Source organism: Daucus carota, chromosome 8 (assembly GCF_001625215.2).
Source record: "Daucus carota subsp. sativus chromosome 8, DH1 v3.0, whole genome shotgun sequence".
NCBI classification, from domain to species: domain Eukaryota; kingdom Viridiplantae; phylum Streptophyta; class Magnoliopsida; order Apiales; family Apiaceae; genus Daucus; species Daucus carota.
Window position 1 is genome coordinate 19,814,143 of NC_030388.2, and position 6,340 is coordinate 19,820,482.

At 31.3% G+C, this 6,340-nt stretch overlaps 1 long non-coding RNA gene across 2 annotated transcripts; it reads right to left on the reverse strand.

The window, feature by feature from the left end:
- Positions 1 to 1,471: 1,471 nt before the first annotated feature.
- Positions 1,472 to 4,197, reverse strand: LOC135148374 (uncharacterized). Of its 2 annotated transcripts, XR_010286512.1 has the most exons (3): positions 3,939 to 4,197; positions 2,560 to 2,727; positions 1,472 to 2,219 (listed from the first exon to the last, which is right to left on the reverse strand). It is a non-coding gene; the product is annotated as an uncharacterized LOC135148374 (long non-coding RNA). The 2 variants fall into 2 exon arrangements; XR_010286511.1 differs by having other exon boundaries at positions 2,560 to 4,197.
- Between the last annotated feature and the right edge of the window lie 2,143 nt (positions 4,198 to 6,340).

The window sequence follows — 6,340 nt, forward strand, 5'->3', positions numbered from 1 at the left end:
CATCCTGGTTTTGATATTCTATGATCTTGTGTTTATCTGCTTCAAAAATAATAGAATTTAAATATTGTTAGAGATGAGATTCTTTCTCGCCTTGTGGTTTCCAAGTCTTATCTAGTTTGGATGCTCGAGCTACTTCTATGTTAGTCTCAAGTGTTTCAGTTAACAGGTTTGCTGGTTTATGTTTGAACAAACCAGAAAATATATAGAAAATGTGAATCTCTGCTTCCGGCTTTAACCCACTATAACACCCCAGTCCCACATCGAGAAGAGTGAGAATATTTGTTCAGTTTATAAGCATAAGTACTACTACCAATTGCACCAACAAATCATGATCTTTTGGTGGCCTGTGGTGGGCTTGTGGATTACCCAAGTTGTTGCAATTGAGCCAGTTTATTTCGGTTTATTTTCGGATTCAGAATTCGGGACTTGACCCGATTTTCGAAAAAGGCTCGGGATTTGACCCGGGTTGTTTCATATGGTATCAGAGCAGGCTCTCGAAAGCTTGTTTCGTCAAGTTGCCGGAGGTGGGGACACGAAGGCTGGTGGTATTATCCCGCAATGGACAGAGATCTGGAGGCGGGGACACGAAGCCAGCCGGTATTATCCCACAATGGCCAGAGAGGTTCGATCTGGGCCTACTACCAATTGCACCAACAAATCATGATGTTTTGGGGGACTGTGGTGGGCTTGTGGATTACCCAAGTTGTTGCAATTGGGTCAGTTTATTTCGGTTTATTTTCGGATTCGGAATTCGGGACTTGACCCGATTTTCGAAAAAGGCTCGGGATTTGACCCGGGTTGTTTCACCCACACTATGACAAGTAGCAGTAGATAGCAGTTAAAGAAGAGTTCGGAATTTCTCTGAACTCCATTTCATACAAGTCATACTAGAGTTTTTCAACCTGGATGATCAATTTTTACTATATAGAATTATTAACACATATAAGTTTTTGAAAAAAAAATTAAAACTTCTGAATTTCAACTACTTTATAAAAAAAAAATTATATCACTTTCTTGTTACACAAATATATATTTTTCAACCTACACTTTAATTAAACCAGAGGTTCAAAGCATCACCAAACATAGTCGTCCAACACCGTGTGAGATTGCATATCAACGAAACATTTTCATCAACCGTAGATCCAGTCGGTTAAAAGAATTGATAGCAAGTCTGGCTATCCGAGATTAATGATTCTAGTGGAGAAGACATGGTTGACAAACTTGGAAAAAACGATTTAACAGTACAGTAACATATAAAAGACATTGAAATCGAGAATTCGAAGAGTATCCATACAAACTTGCATCGCGTTGAGAGCAGATATAAATGCAGTTATTAAGAAAAAATAACACATGTAGTTGGTGATATCTTCATCCTCGTTTATCCAATAAACTCCAAATTTTTCAAGACATTGTGTCTGTCGATACCAATTTTAATTGGAAAAAAAATACATAATCCATAAATATTTGGCACTTGATTTAAAGCCTATCAATATCTGAAATTATGGTTCTCCATGTCTAACATTAAAAGAGATTGCAACAGGGTTTACACTGGTATCAAATTGCATAGTAATAGTAAACATGGCATCTGAAAAATCTACCCCGAATATTAGATTCCCTTGCAGTGTTGTGAAGTAGTAGCCTAACAACAATTATCTCGCAAGCATTCTATGTCAATTCTTGCCAAAAAAAAAGCTTAGAGACTTACAGTAAACCATCTCCAATATAGGAAGCAGTAGCAGAGTGGCTAGTGCCCACTGTCTGTAAGCTCTCGGAATCTGTCGTCTTCAACATATTTTATAATTTGTAAAGAGAGCCTCAAACTCAGTGAGCATCTCATTGTCGACCTCAGTCATCAAAGTCGTTGTAAAGGCATTTACTAAGGAAGCCAACGTATTCAGCTTCACTGTTACAATTTTCTTATTTTTGTTGGTTAACTTCTTAAAAGACTGTGGATACTTATCCATGATGAGATCAAGCATGCTTACAAACTCAGAGTTAACCTCATGGCCCTACCATAAGACAAAATTACTTTTTTCTCCAGTTTTTGCCCGATCATTGCTATTCCCCGAAATCTGAGCTTCAATTGGCGAAACCTTGCCAGCATCTGCTGCACAATTCTCCACCTACACAATTGAAACCCTTTTTGCCAAGGGCTCTTCTAGCACCCCATTTTGTGTTACTAAGGAAACAGCTGGTGCGGTTTGACTAGTCAGATGATCCTGAAAGAAATTTAAGATCCAGGTGAAGAATAGCGATATAAACAATAATTTCAAAGGCATTGGGGAATAATATCCATCTCCAAGCTTACACTCCGAAGATTTATCCTAAACATATATTATAATTAATTAAGGATAATGCATGGCTGGCACAATTTATCACTAAGCACCAACAGAGTGGAGCAGACAATTGATTTTCATCATTCCCCTGTCAAAAAATCTGTAATTTATAGCAGTTCTACATAGTTCAAAACTTGAATGGCACTCAAATTGTACTTTGCTAAAATCACATGACAAATTATAATGCACCAATTAATTGGAGACTGGAGATCTCATCAAGTACCATAGGAAATGTTTTGACGATGATGGCACTTGGAGAACCGCTGAGCAATTACCATCTGACGTGTCTAGATATACTTGATTCTTCATATCCATGTGGTAGCTTCAAATACCTTAAGGAATGAAATGGACAGCGCACATGTAGAAGAACATGGGAGATTTGGGATAGTGCCTATAATAATTCAAACAATATCAAGTAGAATATTAAATATTTGTCAAATGACTTTTCTAATATGAGCCAATATCAAAATGATTTAACATAGATCAAAAGTCAGTTGCTTGTGTACTTTCTTCCTCGAGTATTTATCCATCGGTTAGAAAAAGAAGATGCCCTACATGCCGTGCATTCAGAAAATTGATGAACGAGATGAATTTTTATATAGTAACTATAGATACAATTACGTTAATAATTGGTGAACATAGCCAAGCCAATTTTAAGATTTAACCTCTAATGATAGGCTAAAACTCAACTTAAAGAGACCTCTAGTAATATAGTTGTCCGAGAATTCTTTATATATATAAAAAATCAAATAGAGTGATATCTGAAGGATCCACATGTCAAGAGCAGGAATCTTGGCGCTACTCAATTGTGAGAGCATAACTTTAAACAGGACTTGATATTCTTTTAACGTCCGCCATGGTGTAATATAGTCGTTATCCCAAAATTTGATGGTTACATTCTCCAACTCAGAACTTTCAAATCTTGCCAAGAAAAAACCAATAGCATAGAAATTACGGAGTTTGGGTGCCAACACCACAACTTTTCCATTGGTTAAATTTAAAGAGTACAATGAGACCCTGATTTTCAGGTTCAACAATAAGGGACTAGATATAATACAACAACCTATGTTCTTCACGCCATAGATGTAAGATTTTGCAGACTTGTAAGTGCAAGGAAGTAGTCACTCATACTCTCCGAAAACACCACATTAATCAATTGTAAAGTTAATAAAGCAGGAAAATCCCACACCCGTTCAGGCAAAGTGCACAATTCTAGGCAGAGTGTAGTTAAGGTAGGCAAGCAAAAAAATTTCAGGCAACTCAAATCGATTAAGTCTCAGAGTTGTCAAGGCAGGCACAGATACAAAAAATGATTCTTCAAATTTGGGGATTTTCTTAAAATTGTTGTGGTTCAAATCTAGTGTTGTCAAGTTAGGCAGTTTTACGCAATCTGATGTCATAATTTTACAAAATTCAGATTTCATCGTGAGATTAAGTTCCTTCAAAGAACTAGAGCTAAATGTAGATAATGAACAACATCGATCCAACTTGACGTGCAGACGTTAAGATTGTGTGAAATAGCATACCTAACATACTTTTTTATTGAACGTAGATTCAGGGCATTACCAGGACAAAGTTTGAGTTTTATTGCCAGATATTTACCGTGTCTGCGAGAGAAGAAATGCTGAAAAAATTTGGAAATATTGTTGTAATGTTGCTCATTGCCATCGAAATTGAGAAACGGAAGAGTTGTCCAAATAAGTTTCCATCTTTTCGAAAAAACGCAGGTTTGAACTGCGAGATGAGTGTCCATAAATAGCATTATTCGATGCATCAGATCATCTGGGAGCTTGCTAATTCGATCTTCATCTTCCACTCTTGCCTTCTTCTTCTGTCTATCCATCTTCCACTCCGCGAAAGCAATTAGTTCACTTTTACTTTCTGCGGTTCGCAGAAATTACAAAGATTCCAAATATAACTTTTAACTTATTAATTGTATTCAACCCTAATAAATATGTATATTTGTAGCATTTACTTCAAACACTTTTTTACTTTTTTAAATTTTAAGATACTTAGATTTTAGTAACTCGAAAACATATATTCTCTTCAAAGAGAAATTATAAAATATATATAGAATAAGAAACTGTTAACTTTTTAAAATTTTATGTTTGGGATTTTAGCCCATCCCAATTATCAGGCCCTGACATTATAGTCTCAAAATTTTAATTTGTTTTGATTAAATGAGAATGAACAAAGTAAAAAATAAAATAAACACGTCTATAAAAATTTAAAGAGATGGATGAAATTATATATAAAATCAAATATTTTAGTGATAAAATTACATATAAAGTCAAATAAAATTATATGAATAAATATTAAATATATAAATTATCTTTCTAAATTTTAATACATATTAGAGATTCTAGACCAGCTAAAAGTTATATTATAAAAAATATTAAGTATTTTTAACTAAAATATTATATCAGACACTAGTGTTATTTTTTTAATATTAAAAATCAAATATTTTCTATTAACTAAAATATTTATATCGAACACCAGTGTTAATTTTTTAATATTTTATGTATTGTGATTTTAGCCAATAACTTCCATAATGTTGGCACTAGACTCGTAGTGAAGTTTCAAAATTTTAACTTGTTTTGATTAAATAAGAATGAACAAAGTAAAAAAAAATTCCACATCAACAAAAATCAAAGAGGTGAATAAAAATATATTTAAAATCACATATTTTAGTGATAAAATTATATATATAGTCAAATAAAATTATATGAATAAATATTATATATATATATATATTTATTTAAATTATCTTTCTAAATTCTTAATACATATTAAAGGTTCTACGCCAGTTTAAGGTTATAATATAAAAAAAATTAAATATCATCTAATATAACCTTTTTAAGTTATTTAAATTAAAGTTGAGAATGAATAAGTAATGTTTAAACAAAAACTAATAAAAAAATAAATCAACATATATTGATAAAATATTAGTAGAAGCATTGTTCGAAATAAATAAATAAATATATTACTTAGTTGGCGCATGAATGTATTTATTGCATTCATCCATCCTGTTCATTGCACAAAAAACTAGGGCTAAATTTAATTCGGTATACCAGCTACACAAAATTTTAGGAAGGACATCTTTGTAATCTCTGGACTGAACAAAGTAAAAGTAAAATATATTTAGCAACTACTATGATTTTCTTTAAAAGTCAAGGAGTCGACTTCTTCGATAAGCTTAGGAAATAAAAGGTTGATATATTTTTTTTAATTCTCTATTTTTTTTTCATTAGACATTTTAATTTTCACACCCAGTTTTGGACTTTTTTGTATTATAAAATTAAGTAAAAAAGATCCTTTATGATTTTGTTGGACTAAAATTTGGATTTTATATTTTCAATGAGAAAAAATTTATATTAAGAATTTTGACTATATATTAATCAAGTCATTCAAAAATATATTAAAAATTAAAATTATTAATACAAATATATTATGATAATTTTATGGTTATTTATCTATTTTTTTATTTCTATAACACGTTTTAATTCTGACATTTTCTAGACTAACACGAAGGTAATATATGATAAATATTTTTTTTCTTGTTAGTCGAGATATATAAATTCTGATATACTTGATTTAAATTAATCCTCAAACATCATCATATATTATAATAAAAATATCTATAGATGTATAATAAAAATATTTATTATTTTTAATATTGATTTATAAAATATAAAAAAATCTTATAAAAGTATAATTTCCAGAAAAACGTATAATCATGGAATTATTATAGTTAATTAAATTTTAATTTATTAATATTAAAACACTAATATAATGATATAAAAAAATTACAGATAAAAAGGCTACTAAGCAATACTCTTTCTGTCCTACTCAATTCTTTATGGTTTTGATTTTGTGGTGTCTCATCCAATTATTTATCTTTCAAAATTTACAAAAAATAGTAGATGATCCCACCATTTCCCAACTTTCCGCCCTTTTTACACAAGTTTTAATTTTTTTCCACCCACTTTTACTTCACTTATATC